This window comes from Globicephala melas, chromosome X (genome assembly GCF_963455315.2).
Source record: "Globicephala melas chromosome X, mGloMel1.2, whole genome shotgun sequence".
NCBI lineage: Eukaryota > Metazoa > Chordata > Mammalia > Artiodactyla > Delphinidae > Globicephala > Globicephala melas.
In genome coordinates, this window is record NC_083335.1 from 115312154 (window position 1) to 115325057 (window position 12904).

A 12904-nucleotide genomic window follows, 5' to 3' on the forward strand; every position below is an offset into this window, starting at 1 on the left:
CTCTCTACACCAGGCTGTCCCAGGTTGCACTGTATAGACTGAGTGGAAGACATGGAAGTTCTTAGTGCGTTCTTTAAACTAACTAGCCCTATTGCTTCCTCTGATCACACTGAAATTCTGCACAGAACAGCGTTCAGGTTATGTCTGATTTCACTGATAAACAATAAGGTATTAGCTGACTTGCCAAGGCAACCGTCTCTGACTTTGAGCCCAGACTTTCTGCTCTACGATGCTTCAGTACCTATTTCTGCAAGACTGGTCACAGGAAGGACTCTGAAACCTTGGCTTGCGATTGGGAAACCTACCCTGAGAAGCAGGATATACCTATTCAAACTCCTTGAAATAGCTTTTTCAAAAAGACCTGGGGGAGCAGGGAACATGGGCCATTCAAAAGTCTACCTAAAATTCCCCCTGAAACCTAAGCAGTCCGGCCACTTTTCTGTCAATTAAATAGCCTGGAAGAAGTAGTAGAGCATTTTCCAAACTACATTCAGAGGAACACTGGTGGGTAACAGAAGTGACCTCCTAATGAATAAATTTTCGGGGAGCCATGGATTATAGCTCCCTCTTGGAGAGGTATACCATCCAGGAAAAATTCTGAGATGTCCTTTGGCAAACCTGCTTATTTTTGTTTACCCTTGCATTTTCAAAATTTATCCGACCACGTAACCCTGTTTTCCTGTAACATCCTTTGCAACTAATACTCCAATTCAGGCCACATTCCTCTAGTGAAGAAGAGCTCAAAGTAGACAGTTCCGGTGCCCCTTTCTGTGACTCTCGATAAAGCTCCCGATCTCCGCACTCCCAGTGCATTTCTTTCCAGAATTCAGGGGTTTAGCAGATGGTTACTGAGGTTTTCTCCAGCCCTATCGGTCCATTATTTATACTCTATATTAATGATGGTGGTGCCCAGCATATTAGTGTCAGATTAAATTCTACAGTACGGTAAAGATATCACTTTTCTGTGTTATAGTCAATACTACGTTGGGGTTGTGCCTCGTGGAATCATGGCGACCGGTCTACTGTACCACCTTCTGTGGGGCATATGAAATGGGGACAGCTGAGCATGATGAAAACAGACCAAGAATAACAGTCAGAAACAGCTCTACTCCTGGCTCTACCATTTCCCTGTGAGACCTTAGGCGAGTCATTTACCTCCCTTTGATTGGATGGCTTCGTCTGGAATTTAAGCGGTTGAAGTGAATGACCTCTCAAGGTCCGCATCGGGGCTAATATTCCATGACGCGGGGCCGGTGGCCTTCTTAAGTAAAGACAAGAATTGCGTGGCTGCTGTGTCTCTGCTTTTACAACCTGACACTGACCCTATTGATTATTTCACGTTGAGGCCTTGATTAGAAATGCAGTAATTATGATGCTGTTCCAAAGAGGATACTGGAGCATCTCTTTTGGCATCATTAATATTTATTCATCCATCCATTCAGCGGTCATTTATTAAAAGGCAATATATGCCAGGCGTTATGCTTACCCTCGGGGACACAAGCATGAGGAAGACAAACCACTGCCACCCAGAAGCACAGAGCTTAATGGTAAATATAGACAAACAATACAAATTGTTCTATAACAATGTGATAAGGCTTTTGTTTTGCATCAGGGTTTCTCAGCCTCAGGACGACTGACATTTGGGGCCGGGTGACTCTCTGCTGGGGGCTGTCCTGTACACTGTAGGATGTTTATCAATGTCCCTGGCTTTTATCCACTAGATGCCAGTAGCATCTCTACCCCACCAATGTGACAACAAAAATGTCTCCAGACATTTCCAAGTATACCCTGGGGAGGAGGTGGCAAAATCATCCTAGTTTGAGAACCACTGACTTCAAGATATTCTTTTATTGTTATAGAATTTTCTATCTACGTGCTATGCCCTAGATGAGTCTGACTGTAAAATTTCAAGCGTAGCAACTATGTCCCATTTTTTGGTATAATTCAAGTTTCTAAATATTAATAAGCATGTCCGCAAGTTTAAGGTGCTATCCCATTCACTGAGGGTTTTTTTAAAAATTAGTATGACACAATTCACTGCTCTCAAAGGTTTAAAATCTTGTTCTGGAGCACAGAATACAAGTAACACCAGTCAGGTGGAAAAGTTCCAGAAGGGGTTTCAAACAAATGAGTTAGGAGCAGGTCATTCATCTAACAAACATTTCCTATTATGTGAACGGCACTGTGCTGGGCTCTGGGGAGAAGGCAGTGAGTAAGACAGATCACTGACACCAGGATGGAGCCTCCATTCCAGTGTTTAACAAACAGCGGAAACCAAGAGCGTGTCACGTGGTGAACGGCACCTCTGATGCAGAGAAGGCCAGAGGGAGGGGCGGGGCGCGCAACTTGAAAACCGGATGAGGGCGACTCATTGCCCACACTTCCCAGTAATCAATCCCACGGATGGCCTGACAGAGGACGAGGGCCCATAGCATGTAAACGGCACCAGCACTAAGTTTGGCTTTTGTTAGGTGAACAACGACTGAGGGCTACCCTCTGCTGGGTGGGTCCCCGAGTGTGGTGAGAAAAGCACCCAGCCTCCCTGGGTCACGTCTTCTCAAGGGCATCACCCACACTGGGTTCTCGAGACTCAAGCCTTCAACAGTCCCCTCCGAGCCTTCAACCCCCCCAGCTTCACGTGTCTCTGCGGGGCTGGTTTTTCGGATCTCTGTCCTCTATTTGTGGGTCACCCCCTCTTCCCTACCCCTGCGTAGGTCTCAGCTACTCTACTCAGTACCTGTGATGGCAGGAAAAGAGAGCCCTTTCTCTCTTCCCCGTTTCCGCCAAGTGCCTCTTGTAGTTGCAGTCTTTAAAGCCAACCAGTTAGGAACCTTTATGTTCTGCTCTCTGAAATTTTCTTGCATTACAGCAGCTTTTTCATGGGGGATTCAAAGTGGCCCGTTCCCTGCCAGCCGTCGTGCTTCCGTCCTATGAGCACCCGCGTCTGTCTGGATCCTCTGAGCTCCTTCAGCCTCCACCAGATCCTGTCCTTCCCTGAAAGCCTTCAGCACTGGTCCACCCTCCCCAGTGGCTCTGTTTGCAGGCTGCCTCCCTTTCAGCTTGGTTCTCTCACTCATTCAAATTCAGATCCAGCATGTGAGAGCACCACTGGGTGCCAGGCCATGGGCGAAGACCTTCTTACGGCTTATTTTATCTAATCCCCGGCTATAGTTACTGCATTTTGCAGACATTCCTCCTAGGAGCCATCCGCCCAGGCTACATCTGGATTACTGTATCCATAGCGCATTTTCAACCTGAAAATGTTCTTATCTTGTAACTTGGATAAAACTTTTTCCCAAATAAGCACTTAACCGAGTAGAGCAAAGAGTCTCATGAGTGTGTGACAACATCTTTCCAAATTCCTTAATAATTTTCATTCAACTTTGAGCAAGCTTAGCCTGACTAAAAGCTAGAACCCTAAAGGAAATGTATGACTGTCACTTTTATGGTTCCTACGCCAGGGAGAGAAGGCATCTCAACTCTCTCTTCAACAGTTTCTGGGGAGGGTCAAAGTTTTTGAAGTCTAAACACGGAGGAAGTCATATGTGCCAGAGCTTTCCGCATTGGTTGTAAAGACCTCTAGCGACAGTGGCTAATTCTGGGACCACAGTTTTGCAGTGCACAGGTGTGTCCTTCATCGATTGCATTCCAGGTGGTCATCGCAGATGATGGACAGGTCGCGGAATCCCATAACCACACACTGCTGGGATGGGGCCCATGAAATTCAGTTAGAACATGTGCTTCTTGGGCTGAGGACCGCAGGCGGTACACTGAGAGCCGGCTAAGTCCCCAGACCCATCCACGGAGCTCATCTTGGCTTGTTCCCTAGTTATGCATCAGTGTTTTTCTGAATCATCTTGGATAAATTGCTTTACTTCTCTGTCCGCCTGTCATCTCAACTGTAAATTGGAGATAGCATGAGCTCTCTATTTCCCTGTGGTGTTCTGATAATTAGATAATGCCCCCCAAACACTCTGAGTTCTTCACAAAAGGCTGCTCTGTAAATACAAGATATCACAGTTGCTTTGACAGATCAGTCTAGGAAATAAATCAAGCACAGACGTTCCTGGCTTCCAGTGCCATGGACTCTGCCTGTCTGCGTTAACGAGCCAGGCCAGGTTGGACCCTCAAAGAAATCATTGCAGCAACTTTCAGTGCCCGTGGGATTTTGGACACCTTTCTTCCACAGACCAGATGTTTGCTATAGTTCAAGCAAAATAGTCCACACAACGAAAACTCAACTGTTCATCCAAATTAGCTGAAACATTCCGGAATATAGGCCCTGCTTATTTTCCCTACCTTCTACTTTTACAGAGCTGCACAGATGCTAACTAAAGGTATTAAGATAATAAAATTTATATTTCAATGGAAAATAAAGGAAAACTAGTTTGAATCCTTGTATGTTATGCCTTTCCAGCTTGCTCTTTTATAACCTCCATACTCGTTAATCATTTCTGAAAATTCAGAACTTACCTTTTACTACATATTTGCTATTTGCTTTGATATTTTACATAAAATATCCCATAGAATTATATGGAATATTTAAAACTTTAAAAACTCACCAGAAAAGTATTCCTTGGAAAAACCTAACTGGTACCTTCAATACAAAATTAAACAGATAAACCAAAAAAGTGGTAAACATACTTCTATAGGTTAAAATTTATGAAGAGTCTGCCATCAATCAAAATTGTTTTTCCTATCGAGGTACCATAGAGTCGACCCCTCTGTCAGCATGGACTCCATTAGAAGCTACTATATATCAATACTTCCGATACCAGTTTTCTCCAACGACTTTGCATCCCCTCCTCTAAATCTTTGCCCCCAGTCCCATTCTCTCATCCTCAGATCAGATGCACAGTTTCTGGCACGGGAACAACGATTTACGTGTCATGCTGTGATGAATCCCGGGTAATCACCGGCATTGTTTCTCAAGTGCAGGGCCACTGGGTGACACCTGCTGGAGCATCTCTCTTCTTTATGAGAACCCCATATTTATATGCCAAGTATGCTTTACTCGATTCTAAGTCTTATCAACTCCGCTGCTGATAAACTGCATTGCTCCCAATCTAACCTTTTGAGCCAATGTTCTGGAAGATATGTACACATGTGTGTATACATATATGTGTATATATCAATTAATAATACATATATATAATACATATACATAATGAATATATAATGGGTATACTATATATCACAACTTGTCAGTAGGTGTTTATTTAATTTGAGTGCTAATTGAAACAAATATTCAGTTGTATGGGGTGATAAAAGAGCCCCAAAGATCTAAAGAGCAGCAGATTTATCATAAAATTGCAAGTTACATGAACAGTCTGTTAGAAACAACGGACTCACATTGTCCACATGCCCACATAACTGCATTTCAGTTCCCTGAGGACAAATACAATACCTAATTTAATTAAAAATCTATCCTTCTATTTTTAATGCTGCTTGTGAAAGAGCTCAGAGACCTGGACAAGAGATTTACTAGGCACGAGCTTAAGTTTACAGTTGCAAAATTCATCAGTAACTTGCAGAGAACACACATTGCCAAGAGACACTGCTTGCTTCAGAGAGTTTTAACATAAAGCCAACACATGAAACAATGATTTACAAACGACGGCCCTAAATTTCATTAAGCAGATGACATGTTCTAACTTAGAACTTCACCCTCTCGTCAAGATTCTCCCCAAAGGGATGATAGTAATAACTACATACGCTTTTAGAAAGGAACCTAAGGGAAATGTTACATTTCTCAGGCTTTTTGTAACACTAAAAGTCATTTCTTATTAGATTTTGGAAAAACAAACAAACAGAACCACTACTTCAAAACACCAAAAGAATTCTCAAGATGAGATTTCCCCAGAAAGAAAACAGAGACAGCAAAGGGTGTACGCCATCGATTTCTGGGGTCAGAGCTTTTCTTTCCATCAGGACTGCCCCTGAGAGCACTCTGCTTCAGGGCCAGAAGTCCCATACTGCTATGAGTGCCTGGGGACGAGAAGAGTCATCGTGTATGAAGCTAACCCCTGGACAGAACTATATTATCGGTCAGCAGCAAGGAGAAATCTCTCCCCTTCTTCTCCTGAACCACTGGCCAAGAAAATCTAAGGAACCTGTCATTCCAAATCAAGTGAAACATAATCCCCCTCCCCCCGTGCCATCTCCCCTCAACCCAGACGTGTCTCCACACAGCACACTCTGCACGCTTTACCTTTAAATTACAGGATTCTGTCAACGGTCCTTCCTACTCTATGCAGCAGGAATGCAAGATGATGCGTGCTCTTCACCCCCAAGTGGCATTTGACTCCACTGCATGCAATCACTCAATGCAGTATGGATGAACGGGCCAAGTTCAGGTTCACTGCCCTACCGTGGCTGTATTCCTCACAGCACATGACCAGGGAGCAGGCGAGCGCTGCTGCTCACTCCCGTGCAAACTAATGGAAAAAGCATGGTGCCAAATGCTCTCCACAGGCGCCCTCCCCTCACCCTTGCTGTGACAGTGTTAAAGCTGCCGCCTTGATAAAGAACAAAAGCAAAAGGCAATGAGAACTGCCTCTCCAGAGGAGCTTTCTCTTCCAGCAAAACATGATCCACGCCATGCTTGGGGACAACAGGTGAAGCCATGTAGGAAGCCTTGAACTTTACGGCTCAGAAGAGCCCGGGCAAAATTGCCTGGGTGCCTGAGTCGCGCAGGCATCGGGCGCCCCAGCGGTGCCTGTTTGCAACTTGCCTTGGGTGTGCATGGGGCCAGCAAATAAACATCCAAGAAAAAACAGAGAACACGGCCGACAGCTTAACCTTGCTCCTGCCTTCAGAGATGCCAGACTGTTCTGTTTGCTCAGGACTCTCCTTTTACCAACATTCAATTTGAATGAGCCGGTGCAAACGCACTGCTCACCCGTTCCCAAGAACAGGATGCATTTATGTGAAACACGAGGAGAATGCCTAATGCCCAGGCATCCTCTGCATTCCCAGGAGCTTGTATTACAGGGCTAGCTTACATTTCAGTGCCTGCCTGAACCCCTGCCAGCACCCACTGCACTTCTGCGAACACCGCAACTTCAGGCCAACATCCCATCAACACACACACACACACACACACCTGAAACACTGTGATGCCTCCTGCTAAGAGAAGCACCTTTTGCAAGCTCCCATCTGCCCCCAGTGACACGCTGGGTGATGCCGATGTGGAGCAAACTGACTCTGCCAGGCTTCTCTTTTCTGTTTCAATCAGCAACTTTCAAGACTGGGAAAGATGAGTGCCAGATGCATTGTGGTGTGTCAGCTTCAGGCTGAGAAGTGACTGCTCTTTGGGCCTTTATTAGAAATGAATTCATGAAAACGGGCCGCCGTAGCTTTAATTCACCTTTGATATATAGCATTAAATACAAGCTTAATAACAACCCACAGTCCAAAAAGCGCGTGACGTTATGTAACACAATAAGTATGCCTACCAGGCCACCGCTAAGGTCCCATCTGATTACAATGACCTGCGACCAGCAGTGAGGGAAAGCAGGTCTCTGGGTACATTTCATCTTACATTTTCCCCTCACATGCAGCTCTTAGTTGATTGAGTTCCAAAGAAAATATTGTTACAGTGCTTACTTTTCTTCCTTAAAACTGCCCCAACTGTCTAGCACAGTCTGGGAATTAAATTTATGGCCATGTTTCAGACAGAATCTTGGTGTGGCCTGGCAATAACTTTCCTTACCCTTTTCACAGCGTCTGAGTGTGGGTCACATGCATTTGGATGCAGCAGAGAGATTTCTGGGAGACTTCCGTTCAGGGAGTGAGATGACTGAGGCTGTCAGAGACCATAGCAGCAAGCACCCCACTGGAAGGAAGTACCTGGGAACATCATCAGAAGTATTTCTTTGGGAAAAGCAGCACGTCATCACCGGGGTCTGAGAAATTCCGCTCTAACCTGGACCCAGGGCTTACGTAGATCTCTGGCGACTCACACTAACCAAACTCACAAGAGAATGAGGTATAAGCCAAATTACAATTTCTAAATTATAATTCACCCCGTAAATAATGTATGACAAAGGAAATGTCTTTTACATGACCAGAATTTTCTCATTCACCAACTTAGCTTGACAGAATTCTCCACCTTTTCATCCTGGATTCAGGTACTGAGGGAGTGAGTGGCTTACTCTTACTGTTGTTTTGAATTTCGAGGGCACAGAATGATGTTTTTTAAAAAGAGAAAGAAAATTCAAACAAATAAATAAATAAATCTAGTAAAAACCACGCAGGGCAACATTACCTCCTATGAGCTTCTCTCTGAAACCGTGGCCAATTTGTCCTCCATGGACTAAGAAATTGAGTGTAAGAGAGAGAGAGACAGAGAGACAGAGAGAGAGAGAATGCATTGATAGCATGGGAATGAATATAAATTTATGTAAATCTCATCCTAGAAGTCAATGTGAAATTAAAAGCATGGTTACAAGATTTTATAAATGGCTGATAAATCAACAAGTTAAAATGAACCCTAGTAGATTCTTAGACTCAACAACAGACCCAAGTATATAAATTCAATGTCTAATCCTAGCACAGTCATTTGAAGCCATTAGTGTAAGACTGGGAAGCATGAGAGGTGACAGGGAGGAGAAACAGGTGCGTATGTTGGCACTGATGATTAGGAAAGAAATTTTTTAGACAAGCTTTCCATCCAGCTCTCTCAGAAGTTATTCATGATTATGACTGCTCACAGAGAGCCTGGACAGTCGGAGGATGCCCCCCAGTATTTGGGGGGACATGGAAATAGCTGGTAGAAAATGGTGACTATAAATACCAGTGCAAAAATTCCTAATAGAAGATGCTCAGGATGGATGGATTCATTCATCCATTCATTTCTTCAAACAAGCACGTCCAGACTGCCTCCCATGGGCCATGCTCCGTGCTGCCCACTGGGGGACACAGAAATGAATAATAGATCATACTTCCTGACCACATGGGGCTCATGGTCTTGGGACTCAGATGCTTTTCCTCATTCTCCCGAGAAATACTTCTGCCAGTCCTAGAAATGGACAATGCAGGATTCTACAAGAGGGATTTCAGATTCATAAAGGATATCCCTGGGTTTCTAAACAGCTGACCCTGATCTTCCCAAATACCTTGGGAGAGAGAAGCCAAGAAAATACCAAGGATGGTTGGCCCCCGAACTACCAGGGGGAACTACAAGTGACCAGCTGTTCCCCATGAACTTCACCTTCTGGTGTCAACCTGTGGTTTTGTTAGATGGCAAAAGAGGCCTTGCAGGTGTAACTGTAACTGAAGTTATTCATCAGCTGACATGAAAATGAGGAGATTAGCCTGGATGATGCGAGTGGGCCCAGTGTTCTCACATGAGCCCCTAGAGGCAGGAAAGGCACGTGGCAGGGGAAGTCACAGCTCCACAAAGCCTGAGAAGGACTCAGTGTGTCAGTGCTGGCTTGAAAACGAATGGAGCACATGTCAGGAAAATGGAGACCTCGGCTCTACAACTGCCAGGAACTGAATCCTGCCAGCGAACAGGGAGCTAGGAGGAGCGTCCAGCCTCTAGAAGCTGAGAGTCACAGCCCTGATACCCTGATTTTAGCCTGGAAAGGCCCAAAGAGAGAATCCAGACATGCCCTGCCGGACCTCTGACTTATAAAAATTGTGAGCTAATGAACCGGGGCTGTGGAAGTCACTAAGGTAGTGGTTATCTGTTACACTGCAAGAGATAGTAAACCAGGGATGCCCGTGGCCGAGGTTAGTGATCATCTGTAAACTAACCATCCTGCTTTTCAGACAGTGTCCATTCCTTTGGCTCATCCCTGGGGAGGGTGACCCCCCCCCCCACCAGGGCCACAGATGTCACTAGACGGACATGCCAAGCCTCGAAAGATACTAGGTCAGGATTGGGACACCCAGAGGCTAGGACTGATGGAGCAGAGGGGGAGGCATATTACAAGTAGGTGCCAGACACTGTGCCAGGTCCCGGGGATTCCGAGGCAAGGAAGGCAAGGTCCTTGTCTTCCAGGCTGTTACAACAGAATGGAGGAGACACGGTAACTGACTAGAAGGTAAAGCAGAACTAAGTGAGATGCCAGGAGCAGAGCGTAAAGCCATTCTTTCCATTTGGAGGCGGGATGGGGGGGGTCCCTGTGGAGCCATGGGGGTGTGAATACCCAAGCTGGCGGCTGCGTGTGTACCATCCCCCAAGAAAAACTATCAGTTACCAACTATCAAAATATCAACATTTTATGTAAAAACCGGCTCCGATCCTGCACTCGCATACCCTACCTTGCCACCGTCACCCTGGTCTCACCCCCGTGGGATCCTGTCTTCATTTAAGACATTTATATTTTGTTCATCTTGGATGTTCTACAGTCACTTTGATTTTTTGAAATACTGCATGAAGATATTCTTTAGCTCGACTGCGGTGTGTCAGGGCACCCTCTCACATTGCGCTCCTCGGGAGACTGCCTCACCTGCCTTGCCCTGGAGTGAAGCAGCACACAGCAGACGGGGCAGTGAGGGACCAGAGGGGCAGGAGTTAGTCCGAGCTCAACATGGATAATACTGGAGTGGATCATCAGAAAAATTGTTTGCACTTTAACTTAGGCTTTCTAATTAGGGGACTAGAGGACATGCTCTCTCACTTCATCCTAGTCTTAAAATTCAGATTCTAAGATTGTATAGATAATTTTGCTTCTTTATGCAAAGGTAGCCTGACTCCAAAAGTTATCAACGCTTCCTAGGATGCATAAAGATGTATAAATGCGCAGTTTTAAGTATGTTCAAAGTATTAATCTACTTTACTGTCAAATCAGAGCGATTTCACTCCAGAAAATCTACAGAGCTCCCATTCTGGACATTGAGCTCACCTATAAAGAAAGGTGAACAGAATTTAAGGCTTTGGTGAAATTCAAGGAGAGCTAAGTCAGAGTTGGAAGTTTTTCTGTATTCTTCCTATAATGAGGTCAAACTACGTCCGCAACTCCATGCAGGTGGTGATGAAGCTTTGCCGGAATCACCAGCTGACCTCTGTGAGGCAGGTTACCAGTGATCACAGACTCTCTGTTCCTCCTTTGAAAGACCGTCGCCTGTGTGGGCTTCAATATCTGTTCCAATAAAACGAACACTGGTGTCCAAAATGGTGCTCAAAGGGAACACTGAGCTTTCCAGTGGCTGACTTCATATTTAATTGGATCATTTTTAGAATGAGGAGGATTCTTTTCCCCTCAAATTCCAAAAATAGCAGGAGACCACACCGTTTGCCTTTGGATTATTGACAGAACAATCTGTCCCATTGGCTTTTGGGCTTTGTTTAGTTGGGAGATGATAATATTATTCTATTGTCAGATTGATGCTGGTTCCTTCTAGCTATGAGTGGGCTTAACACAAAAGGTGTTCTCAGGGCCAATTTAAACCAGCAGGTAGAAATTGTTACACATCTGAATCAAAATACAGAGGAAAAGTATGTGGCACTTGCTTTGATAAACTCCCACCATTTATTATCTGGGACCAAGGTTGTTTTTTTTTGTTTTTGTTTTTTTTTGCGGTACGCGGGCCTCTCACTGTTGTGACCTCTCCCGTTGCGGAGCACAGGCTCCGGACGTGCAGGCTCAGCGGCCGTGGCTCACGGGCCTAGCCGCTCCGCGGCACGTGGGATCTTCCTGGACCAGGGCATGAACCCGTGACCCCTGCATCGGCAGGCGGACTCTCAACCACTGCGCCACCAGGGAAGCCCTGGGACCAAGGTTTTTAAAAGCAAACACTTTGCAGAGTTTAAGCAATCAGCATCTGATTATTACTTAATGACTGAACTCTCTTAAAGGCTCCATAATAATCAAAATGCAAAAAGGCAACAAAATGTCATCTGAGAATTTGAATTTTTAAACACGCAGGTTAAAGCATGGGAAATGTAATAGTCTCTCTGCAACATGAATAATTTCCTTTCCACTAAGCAATCAGTTAGAATTCTAACAGTTCAAGAGAACATACAGAGCAAATTGGGTACGTCAACCTGCCCCGAGAAAACATGCCGTCGCGCATATGGTGATTTTGCACCTGACTTTACAAATCCAGGGCTAATCTATGCAAGGTTTTTGCACTTTGTACCTAACAAAGACCAAAATATGATGAAACTGTCCTGTAACTGTAGAATTATCTGATGATGCAGCAGGAAGAGAGAACTCAGCAGAGCTCTTCCACAAAGTTCTAAAGGACGTCTCAGCTGCATCATGGCACCTCGAGGCCAGGGGTCCATTGGCTCCCAGCCTCTCTCAGAGACCAGTCCCAGAAAGATGGTGTCAGGCCTGGTGGTGCTGCAGGACTGATGTCTTTGTTTCATCAGATACGGACGTTTCCATCACTCAGAACTCCCTCTCCTTCTGTGATTAAGTGCCTCAAACCCAAGTGGAGGCCAGCTCTGTAAGCATATGACAAAACGGGAAAAGGCCACGCCATCTTCCTAGGAGTCTTTTAGAATTTTATTAACCATTTCCGGGCCCATGTTACAGAAGCTAGAGCAAAAGACAATGGCCTGGCCTAGACAGACTGCTGTGAGAACCCAACACGCCAGGTCCTTGCAGCTTTAGCAAGAATCCAACCCAGCTACTTTGGAACGCAAGGGGATGCTGACGGCAGAGATGGCCACGGGCAGGACAGAATACAAGGATGACCACCCCAGCACGGACTAGGAGAGGCTGGCGTCACCATGCTTCAGCCAAGGCTTCAAAGGACCTGTACATCTACGTGGTGGCTCTGATCCCAGGCGGTGCACTGCAATCATGTGGGAAGCGTTCAACAGACTCATGTCTGGTTCTACCCCAGGGATTCTGACATTGGTCTAGGCTGGGACCTGGGCATCAGGACTTTTAAAAGATCCTCAGGTGATGCTCACATTCAACCAAGGTTGGGAAGCCCCAAA

General features: G+C 45.4%; 1 protein-coding gene across 12 annotated transcripts in view; it reads right to left on the reverse strand.

Moving 5' to 3' along the window:
* FRMPD4 (FERM and PDZ domain containing 4) overlaps positions 1-12904 on the reverse strand; it is a 797331-nt gene that overhangs the window by 289658 nt on the left and 494769 nt on the right. Inside the window, exon 1 of one of the 12 annotated variants that reach the window (XM_030845194.2) lies at positions 6212-6333. The exons of the other annotated variants lie outside the window; for them this stretch is intronic. The gene's annotated coding sequence lies outside the window, so the exon portion shown is untranslated. Of the gene's footprint in view, positions 1-6211; positions 6334-12904 lie in introns of those variants that run through there. 12 annotated transcript variants of the gene reach the window in all.